The sequence below is a fragment of the Lynx canadensis genome, chromosome A1, assembly GCF_007474595.2.
Source record: "Lynx canadensis isolate LIC74 chromosome A1, mLynCan4.pri.v2, whole genome shotgun sequence".
NCBI classification, from domain to species: domain Eukaryota; kingdom Metazoa; phylum Chordata; class Mammalia; order Carnivora; family Felidae; genus Lynx; species Lynx canadensis.
Genome location: NC_044303.2, coordinates 118523185 through 118543493, shown reverse-complemented (window position 1 = coordinate 118543493; position 20309 = coordinate 118523185). Strand labels below are relative to the sequence as shown.

Sequence of the window (20309 nt, the reverse complement as noted above, 5' to 3'; positions counted from 1 at the left end):
ACTTGTGTGATTTAAAACAAAACCAGAACCAGGTGGAGGGAAGAGGACAAGAGGTGCGGGAGATTAGGGGCAAAAAAGGAGAAAACTAGGGCAAACCGAGGGTTGGCAGTGAGCGGGAAGGAAAGGGGGAAGGGGCTGTAGCAGCAGCTGGGTATGAGAGAATAGAAAAGCAAGGAAGCACAGGGAGGGGGATTTTGCAGTGTGACTGCTTCCACATGTAGTCAGAACCACACCGTTCGGGGACCCCTGGTCTTTGGTTCTCTGTGGCAATCCCACCTACATGGGCCAGGGACTGACTGCACATATTCATGCAGAATGACTGACCTCAGTGTCCTCAGGTGTTCTCAGGTAAGTGACCTGAAGAAGATGTCAGGCATCAAGAACGTGGACTCTTAGATTTCACCTCTTGGCAGAAGTGTGATGAGATCAGATGGCAACATGGTTTTGCATCCCAGCTAATTCCCAGGAAGATGTTCTGGACTGCAGAGCAGTGGTTCTCAAACTTGAGCCAGCGCTGCAGTCACCTGGAGGGGATGGGGGAGAAGAAAACACTTGTTAAAACAGAAATCATTGGGCCCCGCCCCCAGAGCTTCTGATTCAGCTGGTCTGGGACACGGTCCAATAACTTGCTTTCCTGCAACAGCTCCCAGGTGATGCTGATGCTGCCAGACTGGGGACCACACCTTGAGAAACCCGGCTCTAGAGTTCAGGGCGGAGGTCCAACCCAAAAGTCACACCACTGAGCCACTCTACCAACAAAGTAACAGTCCCCTCCTTCTTCCTTCACTCTTTAATAGGTCTTGCAACCTTCCCCTTCAGGGTCTTTAGTTGGACCATGGACTCCCATGGCAGGGTGGCGGGTGCCCCCTTGTGGCTCAAATGGAAAACTTATGTGAACGGTAATGCACTCGCTGTAATCCTTCAAGTTTGCCGAACAAATTTAGTTTTATCTGCCTGACAAAAGATCCACAGAAATCTGAGATGTTCATCATTCACCAGGAGGGATCTAAGAGCCACTCAGGTGTGCGTTGTGCCAAGTGCTTGGCCCAAAGGTGCCCCAGGCAGCAGAAATGATTTATTCTCATGGCTTGGGATTTTGTAGGGTGAGAAGTGCTTTAGAAGAAGTCCAAACCAGATTATTCCCCGCATTCTTTGCTGGTGAATATGCCTCAGTAACTTAAGTTAGAACTGAACAATTTCAAAGCCCTGTAAGTGCTATGTGGCTAAGAAGGGACTCTGAGTTGGAACCATGCTTTCCCCCCTACCTTTCCCGAAATTAGAAAGGTGGCATTATTGAGTGTGAGGTAGTGCACTGGTGCCAGCTGTCCCCAGTTAATCCGGCGCAAGCATGCAGTGTCTCATCTCGGCTTTATGCAGGGCTTACAGTTATCTGGTCCCGTTATTCTGGTCGGCTGCCACCTGCTGCTCAGGCATGGAGCATGCGGGAGGAGGTAACCTGGGGTCACGGTCAGCTAAGCAGGCTTTTCAGCCTTGAGAGTGTATTACAATCACCTGCAGGGCTTGCTTGTTAAACCATAGATTTCTGAGCTCCACCCTAAAGATTCTGATTCAGTGGGGAAGGGGCGGGGCTTAAGAACGTGTGTTTTTCTTAACTTCCTGCTTGGTGATGCTGCTGCTGGGGGCGGGGGGCTACCCAAAGCACCTGGATGGCATCTGTAGTTCTCCCTGTGCCACACATTTCTTGACGCTTGATTATTCATCAAAGTCTGTAAATAACCAAGAGTCTCTAACTCAGGGCTGCTCACCTGGGGTACTAATGATATTTTGACCTGATCCTTCATTGTCCTGTTGGGGAGTGCAGCGGAGGCTGGGCTGTACATTGTAGGATGTTTAGTCTCATCCTCGGCCTCTCTCCTCTAGATACCTGTAGCAGCCTTGTCCCCCCCCCCCCCCCCAGGTTTTGACAAGCAAACGTGTCTCAGACATCACCAGATGGCTCTGGGAGGCAAAACTGGCCCCAGCCGAGTATTGCTGCCCTAAAAGGTGGGCAGATTTTCCTTTCCCATTTGGTCGAGTGTAAAGGCATCCTCAAATGTTGCCTCAAATACATAATGATACTGACATAAACTAAACTGTCAGCTCTTTGGAATTAAATCACAACAAAAAACCCCCCATAGTTTACATATGTTGAATACCTACTATGTGCAAGTCACCCTGCTAATGCTTCTTAAACTAGCCCCTTTAGAGGAAAAAGAGAGAGGGGCAAACCAAGAAACAGACTCTTAACCATCAAGAACAAACAGTTACCAGAGGGGAGGTGGAGGTGGGTGGGGGATGGGGCAAATAGGTGATGGGAATTAAGGAGTGCACCTGTCGCAGCAGTGCTGAATCACTACACTGTACACCTGAAACTAATATCACACCGTAAACTACACCAGTTTTTAAATAAAATCTTTAAAAAATTTTTAAAATAAATTACCCCCTTCAGTTCTCGCCCAAGGTCATGGTTACTACCAGTGTGGCTATGGGTGGCACAAGGGGAATAAAGGGGTATCCAGACCACCACAGCCCAAGAAAAATATAAAGCAAGTCACAAGTAGGAGCCGTGTGCATATTTTTACATTTTAAAGAAGCCACGTTTACAAAGAAAAAGAAATGGTAAAATTAATTTTAGTATATCTTATTTAACTCAGCATTTATATCCCAACTGTGATCATTTTAACATGTGATCAATATTTTTAAAATTGTTAATAGAGTTTATGTTCTTTCTATGTCTGGTACTTGGTCTCTGAAATCTGTGTGTATTTCACACTTCAATAAAGCACTTCCTCAGTTTCCACTAGCTATGTTTCAAGTACCCGAGAGCCACCCATGCTACTGGCTGCCCCTCTGGAAGGCACAAGCCCAGACTCTCTGCTCAGCTGTCTTCCAGCCTTTATTTGTAGAATAACATGTGCCAATTTCACTTCAATGTCCTTCAGTTTCTGCCTGCGCTTCAGCCATTTTGTCAGACTCACATACCTATTCATGTACTCTACAATCTGTTCCTGAAATATCTCTACTTATTTTAAAACGAGGTCTACAGTTTTATCACAGTAGATGCCTCCTCTGGTGGCCAGACTGTTGACTACTGTCTAATTTTAGTTCTGATAGCTTTTCCAGTGGCTGTTTCCCCACACAGTCTGTGTTTGTACTTGCATAACAGAGATGTTTCATCTTATCTGATGCTAACCACACAGGCACATGTTCGTCATGCTCTTGTGCCTTCTGGTTTATCTCCTGACATCTAGGAATGTTCATCCTCATGCGAGAATGCCGCCTTTCTTGCGCCCCCATGCAAGGTTTCTCCCTGTAGTTTCTCACGCTGTCCCTTTTAAAAGTTTCTGATCACTCAGGAAACGAGTGATTCTCTAGAGAGTTTTGCAATACACCTCTTAGCCTTATCACATGTGTTCATTCACCTTTTACAAGATGAAAATCAAGATGGACTTAGATACTGAGTTCAACTTACACCCATAAAAAGTAGTGATGAGAGTGATTGCTTACGAAATGGTTCCTATGAGCCACGCACTACGCTCAGCACAAGACACGCATTGTCTTACTCATTTTTTCCAATAGTCCCATGACATATGTGCTATTGCGATGGCCATTTTCAAGCTGAGGTGAGGAGGCACAGAGAGTTGAAGTAATTTGCCCATAGTCTCCCAGGTAGCAACTGACAGAGTTGGGGGTCTCTCCAGGTATGTTTGATGATAGAGCGGCTCTCCTCGCCTCTAGGCTCCACTGTCTGAAAGATGTTTCGCAAAGATTGTTCTTGTTCCCTGAGTTTGTAAGGATATAGTTCCATAGATCATACCCTTTACCTGGGTTACCATACACCTTCATGGGGAAAAATAAGTATTTTTGGTATTTTAGGGACTGCCTCTGAAGCTATATGCCAAGGCTTCTCAGGATGCTGGGCCCTTGCTGCCTTGAACAGGAGGCTGAGACTCAGGTCCATCACAAGCTCAGACCAGAAGACCCAGCAAGCCCCATCAGAACCCAGAGGAAGAAGAGCACAGAGGCAGAAGCCAGAGCAGAGTGGGTTAAGGAGTGAAGTGAAGTGGGATGTGAAAGGGGATGGTGAAGACAGGCTTGGGGGGGTGGGGGTGGGGAGGGCAGAGACAGAGAGAGAGAGAGAGAGAGAGAGAGGGTGGAAGGTGAAAGACAGGGCTCAAAGGAGGGGTTGTGCTTTTGTCTTGTGCTTTTGTTTTGTAAAAGACTTGAGCATGTGGCAGTGCAGAAGGGGTTAAGTGAAGAAGACACTGGAGAGCTCAGGGAGGGGTAAGTGGGAATCAACAGGGACCCTGGAGAGTCAGGATAAGAAGGTGTTTGGAACCCATGTGGGGGAGACATGTCTGCCAGGTTTAATGCCAAAGCCTTTTTGTGCCTGCATCATTCTGTCACCTCCCAATGTCACTGCCTGATAAAAATACTCACTGTCAAAATTCCCATGGCCAAGTGGCTTGGGAAGTTAATTGTTTATACATTTTCTTCCCACTCGGCATTAGTGTGAATCCTTTTCAGTGAGGAAATGCAAAATACATGTATCCAGGGGCAGTCCCGTATGCAGGTGACATGGTTTGATGCAAGGGACACTAAGTCTCCATCTAAAACAACTCTCACCGGCTTTCTTGGGTTCTTAAAATATCCCGCCATTTGAATTATCTTCCTGAAGAGTCCTGTGAAAATACAAACAGGTCAAAACAATCTTGAAACGAGCATCTATGTTCATTGTAGCATTATTCACAATAGCCAGAAAGTGAAAGCAATCCAGATGTCTATCGATGGATCAATGGATGCACAAAACTTGGTTTATACATACAATGGAATAGTAGCCTTAAAAAGGAAGGAAATGTTGGGATGCCTGGGTGGCTCAGTCAGTTAGACGACAGGCTTAGGCTCAAGTCATGATCTCACGGTTCATGGGTCTGAGCTCCACACAGGGCTCTGTGCTGACAGCTCAGAGTCTGGACCCTGCTTGGGATTCTCTGTCTCCCTCTCCCTCTGCCCCTCCCCCACTCACCCTCTGCCTCTCTCTCTCTCTCTAACATAAATAAAACCTTAAAAAATATTTTTAAATAAAAAAGGGAAGAAAATGTTGATACATGTTACAACATGGATGAAACTTGAGGACATTATGCTAAGTGAAAGAAGGCAGTCACAAAAGCCCAAATACCGTATGTTTCCACTCATATGAGGGGCATACAATAGTCAAGATCATAGAGACAGAAAGCAGACTGATGTTTGCCAGGGGCCAAGGGGAGGGAGCAATGGGAAGTTGTTGTCTAAGGGCATGGAGTTTCTATTTTGCAAGACAAAAAGAGCCTCTGCTTTTCTGCCTGCTCCCTGCTTTCCTCCCCAGTGGAGCACTGCTCAGTCTGTACCACTCCCTCCAGGCTCCTGGCTCCTGCTCACCGAAAGCCCCACTTGGCTGTCTCCACCTGCCACTGTGATCATGTATGGTGACCTCATCAACCATGATGGTAAGTCCTCAGACGTCAAGACCTGGGAGATCAAGGGTGGGCAGCCCCTGGAGGTGGAGGAGAAGATGGCCAGGAGGACAGACGTACCGCTGGTGACTCACTCATTTATGGCGTTGCCTCTGCTAAAGACCCAGAGAATGAAGGTACCAAAAACAATCGCCGGTGTTGATACTATCAACGAACTATCACTTGCAGTAAACCAGCTTCACAAAAGAAGCCTACAGGAAGTTCATCAAAGACCACATGGACCCAACCAAAGGCAACCTTGAAGACCAGAGACCAGGAAGAGTAAATAAACTTTGATGAATCCAAATCAAGCGTATCTTGGCTAACTGCAAAAACCACCGGCTGTTTATTGATGGAAACACGAAGCCAGATGGCAGCGTTGCCCGGCTGGACTACGGCGGTGAGGATGGTGTGGCTCCTTGTACGACTTTCTCTTAGGATGGTTTAGAAATGGAAAAATGTTAACAAGTTTGGCTATTACTTTAGATCTGTCGCCTGGTGTCATCACTGCTGCTGCTTTTGATCCATGCTACCAGGACTTCGAAAAGTGGGAGATATCATCTTGAGCTCTTCATTCATTTTCACCTTGATTTATTTGGAGTAGAGGAATTGTTTTTAAGAAAAAAAAATCATGGAGCGCCTGGGTGGCTCAGTCGGTTATGCGTCTGACTTTAGCTCAGGTCATGCTCTTGCGGTTCGTGGGTTCGAGCCCCAAGTAGGGCTCTGTGCCGACAGCTCAGAGCCTGGAGGCTGCTTCAGATTCTGTGACTGCCTCTCTCTGCCCCTCCTCTGCTCACACCTCCGTCTCTCTCCCTCTTTCTCTCAAAAGTAAATACACATTAAAAAATTTTTTTAAAGAAAAAAATATCATGTAGGTTGTCTGAAAATAAATACATTTAAACTAAAAAAAAAGATGGAAAGAGTTCTGGAGATGGAGGGTAGTGATAGTTGCACAATAACATGAATGTACTTAATCCCACTGAACCGCACACTTGAAAATGGCTAAAAAGTCAAATTTTATGTTACATATACTTTATCATAATTTTTAAAATGTTTTTTAAAGATTTTGTTTTTAAATTTTTTTAATGTTTTTATTTATTTTTGAGAGAGAGAGAGAGAGAGAGAGAGAGCCAGCAGGGGAGGGGCAGAGAGAGAGGGAGACACAGAATCCAAAGCAGGCTCCAGGCTCCAAGCTGTCAGCACAGGGCTGTATGCGGGGCTCGAACCCACAGACCATGAGATCGTGACCTAAGCTGAAGTTGGACGCTTAACTGACTGAGCCACCCAGGCGCCCCAAAGATTTTGTTTTTAAATAATCCCTCCACCCAACATGGGGCTTGAACTCACAACCCCAAGATCGAGTCACATGTTCTGCTGACTGAGCCAGGCAGGCGCCCCAACACAATTAAAACAAACACACACAAAAAAGCCCATTAAAAACCCAGGTCATTTAACAGAGCCACTTGATCACTTGTTCTCGTCTGCTGTTAGCTTGGCTCAGCTTTGTTTTTCAGTAAAGGACCATCGGTCTCGAGCAGGACCCCGAAGAACAGGTGACATGCATGACGGTCACCAGGAGAGTTCAGGGGGCTCTAGCACGTGCTTTGAGGAAGGCCCAATCTGGCGTTCCCATCCTGAGCTGAGGGGGACACCTCTGCATGTCCTCGGTAGCACGAGGAAAATGTCAAAGCCCCAGGCACCGTGAGGAGCTGCTTTATGAAGGAGAGGACATCAGCCTCTGTTTGCTCTGCCCTTTTACCGAGGGCTGCCTGGCCAGAGGCCTCCCTCCGGGAGAGTAATAATACTACAAAGGTATGGTTATCAATTAGGTTCCTATGAGCCAGCGACACTGGCTAGTCTGGAAAACCTTCTCCCAGCTCACCCATCTCACAGGCTGGTGGGGCCCTTGACACCACGTCTCAAAGTCAAGGGTGGGTGTGAGGATGATAGAGCCACACCCGACTGGCCAGAGGGGGCTTCACAGCCTGGTAGCTTTCCTCAATTCGGCCAGCACCTCCTCCATCTTCAGCCCTGGGAAGGAGAGGCGTTTTGGTCACAGAAAGCAGCATCTTAAGCCTCTGTCATTAATGAGGGAGACAGAATTGTTATCCTAGTAGGGGAACACTCAAGGAAGGAATAAATTTCATTTCCATGCATCTCCAGCTTGAGTCCCAGGCTTAACAGACACTATTTTTATCAAATGCTTTCTATTCTCTGACATGCTTTGCTAACTTTCTACTATGAGGCAAATCAGGAAAAGTCCACCTTTGATTTCTCTTCCTTCTGGCTTCTCTCTCCCCATTTGCGAGAGGGGTGGTGGCATGGGTGGGGGCCCTGTCCTTTCAGTAGGAGGTAAGTGACAAGGCAGGCATCCGAAAACTTAACCTGGTGCCAAAGCATCCCGGAAACGGGCTCTGCTTCCTCTGCAAATGACATCGCGTCCTGGCTTCACCCCATCCCAGATGGCAGAGCTGATGGGACAGGGAAAAAATACAGATTTTAGAGTATTTACAGCATCCTGGCTCCCTACCCCCACTTCCTGTGACGGAGGATTTAGTCTTGGCAGCTAGGTTTTGGAGCCTTTCTTGTGTGGAATATAGGAAAATGCTGGAAGGGATTCTGAGTCACGCAGTGCTGTGAGCGTGGGTGGCTTGGTGAGCCCACCAGAGAAAAGGCAGGGAATTACCTGCAAGGGAAAGCAGAATAGATCAGAAGGTAAGAGGGAGGATAAAGGAGCTGAGAGCCAGAGATGAGATGAACTGAGGGGAATTCAAGAGATGAGTTAAAGGAGATTGGCGTACCTGGTGGGCTATCATGAGAAGGATTTGGAAGAGAGATGAGAGGAGATTTTCCAGAAGCCTTGTTGGTGTTATGAATAGACCCTATCCTCCTGGTTGGCATTTTTAAGACATTTCAGTAAAGACACAAATTTATTTCAAACTTTTTTTTTTTTTTTGATATGAGGGACTGGGGTTTATTCAAGGCAGCCTGGACTACTGGAGGCTAAGGTTAATAGTGAAAGATGACCACCTTTAACCCTCCTTATCCCATCAACACATCCTGTAGTTCAGATATTTCAAACTGGTGTCCTATGGGCTGGATTTGAACTGCAAATGTGTCTTCTTTGGTTTCTTGAGAGTTAATTTTTTTTTTTTTTTGTAGCCACCATTGAAAATTGTGATTTCACACGTAAAAAGCTTGCAGTTCCTACTTCTTTTGAAAAAAAAAAAAATTGAAAAATCTGGCAACATGAGACTCTCACTTCTACAAGGCAAAAAAGACTCATGCTCTCTGGTTAACCCCAGTGTCCACCACTCACATAAGGTGTGCACGTGCACATATACCTGGCCTGCTTCCTGCATTTATATTTCCTACCATCTGGAAACAGCAGACTAGATAGTTGGGGCCTGCTCTCCTGCTGAGGACAATTACAAAGGCTGGACAAAATAAAAATAAAAGCAACCTGAAAGCATCAAACAATTAAAAAGACAATAAAGAGGTGCCAAACCAAGATCTGGGAAAAGACGGGCATTTAGGGAGGCAAACCCAACAACCATCTTTTCCCCCTTGGGATATTTGCTGCTTCTGGAAGAGACAACTGAGAAGCTCAGACGCTTCTTTGTAGGCAGTTTTGCATGTAGGCAGTTTTGCATAGTAAGCAGTTTTGCATAGTAAGGGGATGAAACTTGGAATCCAGTGCCCATCAAAGGAGAGGAGTGCCCGTAGTTCCCCATTTTAAGCTAGGGGCCATATGGATTGCGCCTTAAGACTGGATGAATAGGAGATAGACCACGTTGTGCAGGGGCTCAGCTCAGCTGCCAATGAGCTTAATTCTTCAAATTGGATTAAGGTGATCCTAGATTGCGAGTATCCCCAAGTACCTAGCAGAAGCAAATGTAAATACTCTCTGGAGGAATATAACACCATACTGTCTCGTGTAACTTCTACCAACAATTTTTCACACACAATTTCTGCACACATGAAACTAACCAGATATATAAGGAAATAATATGAATGAGATCCAGCAGACACAACTACCATAAAAACCCAGAAAACTGCAGTTACTAGAGTTATCAGACAGACTATGCAAAGGAGATAAAATATTAAAAATTCTGGCAGAGAATTAGAAACTTAAAAAAAAAGACAATGATGATTTGTAAAATAACCAAATAGAAATGTACAATTGAAAAGCATAATAAATAACAAAAGAGCTCAGAGGATGAGTTTAACCACTGACTAGACACAGTTGAAGGGAGAATTGATAAACTGGGCAGTAGGTTAGAAGAAAACATCAGGACAAGACACGAAAAGACAAAAGGATGGAAAATACGGTGAGAGAAGAAGAGATATGGAAGATAAAGTGAAGGCTGAAGTTCTAGGAGGTGATGAGAGAGAAATCAAAACAGCAGCAATATGTGAAAGTAAAAATAGCTGGGAAAATGCCAAGATTCCAGAAGACCTGGACACCCCAAGCAGTAAATAAAAGAAAGCCACTCCTAGGTACATCAGGGTAAAATAGATGAAAATCAAAGACAAGGAGGATAAAAATGTTAAAATCAACTAACATTACTTGAAAAAAAAAAGAATAGACTGTTATCTTGCTTCTTAACAGAAATAATAGCAGCTAGAAATTAGGAGAATTTAAATGTCTTTAAAGTACTGATAGAAAACCTAGAATTCCATACCCAGAGAAAACAGCCTGCAATCATAAAAATGAAATGAAGATAATCTTTGTGATTCTTTACCAGCAGCAGATACTAAAGGAGTGTTCTTTAAGCAGAAGGAAAACGATTTTAAATGACAGGTTATAGATAATAAGAAAAAATGAAGAAGAATGCAAAGGCTAATTTGAAGAATCCAAATGAATTAGACTGTACAAAATAACTTAACAATGTCCACTGGGGGTTTAAAATTTTTTAATATATAACAAATATATATAAGTCAGAATGAAGGGGTAAATGAAATTAAAATGGTCTAAGATCCTTGTATTACTGTGGAAGAAGATAAAAATATCAATCAACACTAGACTTTGATTCAGTCAATGACACACACTGTGGTCTAGGATAACCTCTAAAGAATAGTCAAAGAAGTATATAATTTCCAAGGTAATAGACAGAAATATAGAATATTCAACCACATCAAAACAAGCAAGAAAGGAGGAAAAAAAGAATATAGAACATGTGGGACCAATGAAAGCATTTAATAAGATGGTAGACTTAAATCCAAATATATTAGTAATTACATCAAATGTGAATGAACAAAGTACTTCAATGAAAAGTCAAAAAGTATCAGGGCTCCTAGGTGGCTCAGTCAGCTGAGTGTCTAACTCTCGATCTCAGCTCAGGTCATGATCTCACAGTTCATGTGTTCGAGCCCCATGTCAGGCTCTGCACTGACAGTGTGGAGCCTGCTTGGAATTCTCTCTCCCTTTCTCTCTGCCCCTACCCCATTTGTTCTCTCTCTCTCTCTCTCTCTATCTCAAAATGTATAAATAAACTTAAAAAATTTTTTTAAAAAGTCAAGGAGTATCGAACTGGATAAAAAGATATGCATGCTATCTATAAGAAACAGATAAACATTAATTTTAAAAATGTTGAGTGGTGCCTGGGTGGCTCAGTCAGTTGAGCGTCTGACTAAAGCTCAGGTCATGATGTCATAGTTCATGAGTTTGAGCCCCACGCCGGGCTCTGTGCTGACAGCTCAGAGTCTGGAGCCTGCTTTGGATTCTGTGTCTTCCTCTCTCTCTTCCCCACCCCTGCTCACACTCTGTCTCTCTTGAAAATAAATAAACATTAAAAAAATTAAAAAATGTTGAAAGTAAATGGTGGAAAATATGTAAATATTAATTAAAATTATATTAATATTAATAGTATACATTGATATCAAACTATATTTTAAGGCAAAAACATTACTACAGCTAAAGAAAGATATATCATCATAACAAATTCACAAGGAAGATACAGTGATTATAAAACTTGCACACATCTTATAATGTACAGTCAAAAATATGAAGCTAAGATTGGCAAAACCACAGGAAGAAGTGAGCAGGTAAATGAATAAGGATACAGATTATTTGAACAAGATTACCAAATGACTTAATGGACTTATACAAAATATCATACCTAACACTTATAGAATTCAGGTTCCCCAAATATTTAGGACTCCTTACCTTCCAAGAAACTAATAGGATTGAAATTCTCTATATCGGGGCTCCTGGATGGCTCAGTTGGTTAAGTGTTTGACTCTTGATGTCAGCTCGGGTCGTGATCTCGAAGTTCGTGGGATGGAGCCACGCCTCCAGTTCTACACTGATATCAGGGAGCCTGCTTGGGGTTCTCTCTCTTCCTTTCTGTCTGCCCCTCCCCTGCTCTCTCTCTCTCTCAAAATAAGTAAATAAACATTAAAAAAAATAAATTCTCCATCTCATTTTATGTAAGATGTGGTCATAGGATTTGTTTTGGTCAATGAAATGGGGAAAGAAGTAGCTTCTAGGTTCTAGAGTAGTAGTAAACGTTACCTCTTTTTTCTTTCCTGAATGCAGAGGACGAGTTCCTTGACCTCCTTGAGCTCGGGGTCCTTGATTAAGGATTACACGGAGCAGAGTTGCCTAGCCAACCTGAAAATGGACAGGTTGATGTCCATTAATGAGAAATACAGTTTTGTTATTTTAAGTCACTGAAATTTGGGGATTATTTACAACCACAGTATAACCTAGTCTATCCTAATAAAGGTATAAAAAGAAGAGGACTGCTTTTCAGGCACAGAGGTGAGCTTGTCTTGAAAGGATATGGCATGATGAAGTCCCAGGAGTCCACCGTGGGACTCCCAAAGCTCCAGGGAGGTGGGGGTGGGAAAAAGGCTGGGAAGGGCGAGCAGCTCCCAAGAACAGCCTATGAGGACTGACTAGAGGCAAGTTTGGAAGGGCCTTGTATTTAATAAGGAATGGGAATTGTCCTAGAAGTTGAAGGATCTCCAGAAGTTGGTGAGCGGTTGAATATTGGTAGTAATGAAAAGGATAAACTGGAAACAATCTAAATGATGTGAAAGGAGGAAATTATGTAGAGGGTTACTATCAATGAACATGTTCCAGAGTTATTTTCCATTCCTTGGAACCATTAGTAGGATTTGGTGACAATTTCTTTAGTAATTGCATGCATATGCAAACACACACATAAACCAATTTAAAAACACAAATCACATCAGGGTGCCTGGATGGCTCAGTCGGTTAAGCGTCCGACTTCAGCTCAGGTCATAACCTTGTAGTTTGTGAGTTCAAGCCCTGTGTCAGTCTCTGTGCTGACAGCTTGGAGCCTGGAGCCTTCTTTGGATTCTGTGTCTCCCTCTCTCTCTGCCCCTCTCCCACTCACACTCTGTCTCTGTCTCTGTCTCTCTTTCAAAAAATAAATAAACATTAAAAAAGTTAAAAACACAAATCACATCAATTATACTCTACGTGCTATTTCCCATTTTTTTCCAGTTATCAATACCTTCATGTTTATTTTCTTTGTCATCTCAAGGAGACTTGCTTCTTTCCTTTTTATTGGGCGCTATTATATGGATATACTAGAATTATGTAACCATTCTCTTATAGATAGATACTTAGGTTGTTTCCACTATTTGCAAACAATGCTTCAGGGACCAACTTGCTAATAATACGCATACATTTTTATCTCTTCTTTCTCCAGAAAGACCAGTTTTGCCACTATTTGAACGGTGACAGTTTTAGGCTGGGTCACAGAAACACAACCGGGCAGGCCATTTGAGGTGACAATTTTGGTTAAGGGGTACCTGGTATGCCTCAACTATGCCCAGAATGGTGTCTTGAACATAGTGAGCACTCAATAAGTATTTGTTGAATGAATGAACAAATGAATCCACATCTACTACAGACACTTGTGTGGTCTGCCCTGCCCTCTTCTTCAACAGGGTTTCTCAACCTCAGCACTATTGACTTTGAGGGCTGCCTGCTTTGATGTGGGGGCTGTCCTGTACATTGCAGAATGTTCAGCAGGATCCCTGGTCTCTACCCACTAGATGCCACTAGTACAACCCCAGTCACAGCAACCGACTATGTCTGCAGAAATTGCCAAATGTCCCCTGGGAAAGAAATGAGTCCCAGTTGAGAAACATTGATTTACAACACGGATTTACTTGTGTAGGGGCAAAGGCCCTTTCTAAAAACACTTCTGCCAATCCTCCCATATTACAAGGGTTTTCATGGAGATTCTGCATTATTCTTGGTTCAGATGTTATTTCCCTGACATCTCCTTCATGACTTAAGTCAATCCTCATTATTTGTCAATCTCCCTTATACCTTCTCTACTCACCAAATGCTCCTCCTTAGTGCTTATCTAAAATGAATTTTATATATGAGTATTATTAAATTAAGCTATTTGCCTCACTCAACTCTCTAGAGGCAGCCACAAGTAAAAATTTGGCATGTAACATGGAACTTTTTGCTCACCATGTTTCTATCTCGTGCCCGAAACAATGCCTGACATATAGTAGGTGCTCACTTCTCTTGGATGGATGGACAGCAATCTGTTACCAGTCAGCAATGGCCAGCCCCAGGTACAACAGGCTTCGGCCAGTTTTTGTTCCTGTGACTTCTGAAACAATTTTGAAAAACGAGGCCATCTCTACCTACATTTTAAAGTTGATGTGTGACAAGCTCATCATTAGGTTCATAGGGCTTCAAGATAATACCTTCCAGCATATTCTAAATACTGGAATTAAAAACTTAAGTTGTGACATCATTCTTTAAGTATACCTATTCACGGGGCGCCTGGGTGACTCAGTAGGTTAAGCGTCCAACTTCGGCTCAAGTCATGATCTCGGGGCTTGTGAATTTGAGCCCCGCGTCGGGTTCTGTGCTGACAGCTCAGAGCCTGGAACCTGCTTCAGATTCTGTGTCTCCCTCTCTCTGCCCCTCCCATGCTCATGCTCTGTCTCTCTCTGTCTCTCAATAATAAATAAATGTTAAAAAAAATTAAATATACCTATTCATCTGTTATTATTTCCGAGATTCCCTATGATTCACTTTCACAGTAGTTTCCCTCAAATTCAAGGAATAGAAGAAACAAATTTTGTTAAATAAATTAAAAAAAAACAACAACCTTGGGGCACCTGCGTGGCTCAGTCAGTTGAGCGCCCAACTTCGGCTCAGGTCATGATCTTATTGTTTGTGTGTTCGAGCCCCGCGTTGGGCTTCTTGCTGACAGCCTGAAGTCTGGAGACTGCTTTGGATTCTGTGTCTCCATATCTCTCTCTGCCCCTTCCCAGCTTGCACTCTCTCTCTCTTTCTCTCTCTCTCTCTCACAAAAATAAATAAACTAAAAAAAGAAAAATACCTTAATTAATCATTAAAGGAAGCTGAATTAAATTATTAAAGGAAGTTTCCAGTTTGGGGACCTGGAGCTGGAGATTTTCACATTTGGAGTAATGGCACCTTAGTAAGATTTGTGGAATGAGGGGTACACTTTACAGTAAGGGTTATTACCAACACAGGCACTTTCTGAGGCAAATCAGTTTTAGGAAGGTGTGCCTAGAGGAACCAGGTCCCTAAAAACAATCCTTGTGAAGTCTGGATGGCCATTCTGGGGGTAATGCAGCCTACAGGCCTGCAGGGGGCAGTGTTGGACAAGCTGTTCGACTCGATCTCGGGGGCTCTATCTCAGGGGTAGTGGGCCGCCCAGCCGGGTCCCCTCTGGCGTGTTTGTGTTTGCACAGTGAATTATTCATAGAAAACGGGCTCCAAGGAGAATGGAGGCCAGACTCCTCTATCCTGTATCTAGAATCAGGGCCCAGGACTGTAAACAGATGAAAACCTTTTTCTCTGTTTCAAGAACTGGAATTAGGAAAGAAATTGAGGAGTGAAGTCATGCATCTGAATCCACCGTGAGGTTTTTTATTTTCCTCTTAGGAAATGAAAACAATAGTGAAATCTCAGTAATTTATAGCTTCAGCACACAGTAAGCACAGTGGCCCAAAACTCCTGCTCTGGAATCAGACAGATGGGTGGCTCGGGTCTTTCCCTGGCCAGCTCATCTTTCCCAGCCTCTGCTTCTCTTGCTGTCCTATCCGAACATGACTACCTTCCTCAGAGGGCTGCTGGGAGGAGAAATGAGCCAGCGCAGGAAAAGGGCTCAGCACATGAATGGCATTTAGCAAGAGCTTAATAAATAACAGTGATGATCGTGAAGATGATGATATAGCGTTTGTCAGGCATGAGTGTTTCAAAACTTTCCATCCATGTCTGAAGAGGAAAACTCAGAGGTGAAAAACCAAGCCATTTAAACATTTTAAGTTTTATACCCCTGGGAGATAGAAGCAGAAGCAGCCATCCGGTTGGGGGAGGGGGGAGTCAGGGCCCTTCAGTGTTACAACCTCACTCTGTTCCTTGACTTTGCTCCTGAGCACCTTCCAGGTCTGAAGATCCCACCCCAGTGCTGATAAGAGGGTCTCTATGTCTAAGATAGTGTTGTATGTTGGTTATGTGACAGGTCCACCAGCCTCAGACATAATAGTAATGGCATTGTTCATTATACTTGTCCTCTGTGAAACCTCACAGGATGGGGGTAAGCTAGTTGACAGAAAGTTAGTAATGTGGACTAACTGCTGGGATATATGAAAAGTAAGGTTCACAGCAAGATCCCCACAGTTCTGCCGTATACGGGGAGAGGCAACAGAGACTAGCTCAGACAGAGGCACGGAGACAACTTGGATAAGATAATGGTCCTTTCACCTGGCAGCTATCCAGCCCCCAAATAGCTTTTGTATCCAGCCCAAAAATAAGATCACATGAGAGGAGAGAAAGAAATACACAAGTGCCTGTCCTTGGGCTTTCCGTGGGTACACCAGCATCAGCCGCACTGGTGGGGGGCCCCGGAGAGGGTGGCCTCCCAGTGCACTGGCTGCCTCCCTCCCCTGGCTCTCCCGGGCTGGGAAAACAACCTGTATCAGGGTGGGTGTGGTGTGTGCTTTGCACTCAGCTCTTCTCTCAGGACTCCCTTGAGCTCCATTCACACCAGAGAGGGAGCAGGAGAGAGAGGACAGGCGGAACCAACAGCCTCAACTCCAGGGGAATAAGGGCATCGCCTCCTTTTGGTGAAGGACACTCCCTTCTGATGGAGAATGGGAACTCCCTTCCTCCTGCAGCGGCCTGCCTGCAGCACTCCCGTTAGGTCACCCTGGACGCTGTAGGCTGCTGTGGCTGCCTCGCCCCAGAAAGAAAGTGCCCCAGAGCCAAAGCAAAGAGGTGAGTGCATCCGTTTCATTTCTCTGAGGGGCTCATGACTACAGACTTCGTGCTCGGGTCCAGCATGAATGCTCTCCCCTGCCCCTCTTCTTCCTCTTCTCCTCCCTGATCTGGGTCTCTGGCAGACTTGAGTCTGTGTGATGGATGCTAGCTTAAAATACCTGTACTCTCTTCTCTCATTTTGAGGCTACTATGCTCCCAGAAAGAACAGGGTAGGTCCAGTTCTTAGCGGGGAAGTGAGAAATGATTCCCACCAAATGAATTATGTTTGCTGAGATCCAAGAAGATGTTTTCCAAGAAACCATTAGACAAATCCCATTGCAGTCGAGTTCATCTTAGTTTTAAAAAGCCCTGTATGAAATAGGAAACAAAAGGAGGCCGGCTCATTCCTTATTATTGGACAAAAGGGAAAAAAAAAACCCACAAGGGAGATGTGCAGATCTTCCTCTCTCCTCATTCCTTCCACACCTTTTCCTGACTTCTTAGAACCCTGTAAAATATACTTAACAGATCCCAGAACTCATTTCTTTGGTTGAGAACAAGAGGGATAAAATGCAGGGTTTGGGGAGAATTGCTTTGTAAGCCGAGTCAAGGGACAAAGAAGACAAGGCAATTTTGCAGTCTCGGCTTCCCCTCCCAAGCACATGACATGTACTTGTGCCTGTCTGGGGATGTGTACAGATGTCGCCATCACTAGCAAATGCATACCACTGACCCTTGTTACACACCATGCCACCCCCTGACTATGGACTACAAATACCTATGCTAAGAAGCCCACAAAACATAGGTGGGAGCAAGACACTCCAACAAAGCAGGATTCTTTTAGCGACAATAGACTGAAACCGGTTTGAAGAGACTTGTGCCAAAAGAAGGAAATTTGTTTGCTTGTGTAACTGAAAAGGCTGTGGTATGGTGGGATCCAGGTGCCCAGATGGTAGCATCCCAATTCTGTCTCTCTCCGTTTCTTGGCTCTGCATCTCCGTGTCATTGTATCCCAGGAAGACTCACCTAAGGCAGTGGCAAGATGGCCACCAGCAACTCCAGGCTGACACCCTAATGGCAAAGCCACCCTCTAGAAGAACAGGCATGTCCTTTTCCCAAGAGTCTAGAGTCTCAGAGTCACATCTCACTGAACCAGTGTGGGCACTGTGGCCATCCTTGCCATGGGGTGTAGTCATCCCCACCCAAACCACACAGACTGGAAGCAATGAAGGGCTGGGCCCCTAAAGATAACCAAGGTGCTAGTCCTAGAGGAGGGGCCTGGGCACAATGCTTGGCACTGTGCATTGCTATTTTTGTGATGGTCTGGATGAAGACTTAAAACTCCTCCAACATCACTTCTCCTCTTTCTTATAGTCCACAAAAATCAGTGACAGAAAGTCTCATAATAAGGATAGTTATTAGTAGAAGTGACTGAAAGACCCCATGGCATCTCATTCCTAGAGAGACCCCCACATAGTGCAAAAGAAAACAGAAGGCTTTTCTCGGGCTCAGTGCCCAGACGATCCATCATGACGAGACCCACCTAGGCCCCCAACCTTGCCTGTGTGCAGACAGATCTCCCCTCCTCGGTCCCCTGTCCTTGTCCACCTGTGACTCCCTCTGCTCTGTGGATGTGAACCCACCCTGCCTTTCAAGGGCCAGCCTCAGTGCTGCCTCCCCTGAGGCCTTCCCTGGCTCGTCGAGCCTTTCTGCAATCTCGCACCCTGTAAAAAACTTGAATTTTACATTCCTGGGGGAAACTGGATTTTATCCCTAGCCCTCTCTGTGGTGTCTGGCACATAGCAAGTGCCAAGTGACCAATAGAAACCCAGCTTCCCTAAATACCTGAGAGAGGATGGCTAGGTTATGTGAAGTCCTAAATTCTGATTTTAAAAGTAATGTAATAATTATAGCAAACATTAATTGAGCTCCAGCTGTATGCTGCAGCCTCAGAGGCATCATCTCAGGTAACCTTCACGATGACCCTACAAGGCAAATATTGGCATTATCCCTCATTTAACATATGGGGAAACTGAGGCTCATAGAATTAACTTACTTGTCCCTTAAGCGGTGACATGGGAGTTAGAACCCAGGCATGCCTGCCATCTCATTTCCTATTAAATTTGGCATTTACATACTTATCAGGGGAGCTTCTGGCTGCCTGATTTTCAAGACCAAGGAACACCGTTGGCTGGTCAAAGAGCATGAGTAAGCTTGGGTGTTTTGGACCCACCTTCTGCCACTTGGGGCTCCGAGTGCCTCTACAGGGGGGTCCTTATTAGTTTGTACCCAGGGGCGAAGAGACACTTGCCTACCCCAAAGCCACAAAGGTCAGGGGAGCATGGATTTCACAAAAGGAGATGCCTCTGGGGCCCTGAAGAGGGAGGTACTTTTGAGGAAATGTTAGCTGAAAGTGGGTTTTAGAATTTCAACTTGCCCTTTTGGCTGTCCATCATTGGGCAGATGGCCCTGACGTTTCTACCCTCACAGGGTAGCTCGCAGGATTTGGAAAGCAACAAAATCTGATCTCAAAGGAAACCAAAATGTTTAGACTATGGTGAGTATTTTTTTGGACTACCTATGCTTCTAACAACCAGCCACTGGCCTCTTGTCTGATGCTGTCACCTCTGATGCCAGCGAGGCCCTTGGTTTGAGGGTATGTGGTTTCTGTGACACACACTGACCTATTCGTATGGGTCAACATCTTCTCAAGAGCAGATCCTATTTGATTTAGGCCATTAATCCTCACAAGGTCCTGCAGGAGGGTCAGAGACCTGGCACCCTCACAAGTGAGACACGGCAAGACTGATCGGGTCCCAGATTACCTAGAAGCAGAGAAGGGCCTAGCCTGGGGGTAACAGAGCTCTGAGGTCTTAGGATCCAAGCCTGCTCACTTCTCCATGAGTTTACTGTAAAAAAAAAAAAAATTAAAACCAAAAGAATTATACAGGCTAAGTAAAACTCTTTGGGTAAGTCTTTCAGAGGAAAACCACTGTCAGACCCAACAGAAATGAAAATATATGTTCTCACAAAAACTATACATGTCCATGGCAGCATCATTCATCACAGTCCAAACAGGGAAACAAGCCAAAAGTCCATTCACCAATGAATGGATAAATAAAATGTGGCATATCCACACAATGAAATATTACTCAGCGATAAAAAGGAATGAAGTGCTGAAACATGCTGTAACATCGATGAACCTCAGAGACATTATGCTTTTGAAGGGAAAGAAACCCATACTGTATGATTTCATTTCTACAAAACGGCCATAACAGGCAATTCTACAGAGACAGAAAGTACATTGGTGGTTGCCTAGGCCTGGCAGGAACACGGTGTGGGGAGTACTTGCTAATGAGTATGGGGTTTCTTTTTGGGGATGACAAAACTGTTCTAAAATTAGCAGTGATGGCTGCACAACCACGTGAATACACTGAAACCATTTAATTGTTTACTTTAAATGAGTGAACTATACGGTATGTGAATTATATCTCAAAGTTGTTTAAAAACCCAACCATGGCTAATCAAATAATGAACCCAGTGACGGCTTCCCTGAAGGATGTGGCCTCACCCCATCT

The 20309-nt window shown here is 44.5% G+C and overlaps 1 protein-coding gene and 1 long non-coding RNA gene across 6 annotated transcripts in view; one reads left to right on the top strand and one right to left on the bottom strand.

The window, feature by feature from the left end:
• Positions 1-4465: 4465 nt before the first annotated feature.
• LOC115517683 overlaps positions 4466-20309 on the bottom strand; it is a 157147-nt gene continuing 141303 nt past the window's right edge. The window contains exons 4-5 of the long non-coding RNA XR_004343599.1: positions 12010-12108; positions 4466-4682 (exon numbers count right to left, since the gene is read on the bottom strand). This is a non-coding gene — a long non-coding RNA (uncharacterized LOC115517683). The remainder of the gene's footprint in view (positions 4683-12009; positions 12109-20309) is intronic.
• Positions 16358-20309, top strand: part of FGF1 (fibroblast growth factor 1) — a 110765-nt gene continuing 106813 nt past the window's right edge. Inside the window, exon 1 of one of the 5 annotated variants that reach the window (XM_030320536.1) lies at positions 16358-16749. The gene's annotated coding sequence lies outside the window, so the exon portion shown is untranslated. The remainder of the gene's footprint in view (positions 16750-20309) is intronic. The other 4 variants (XM_030320529.1, XM_030320510.1, XM_030320521.1 and 1 more) reach the window with 4 other exon arrangements.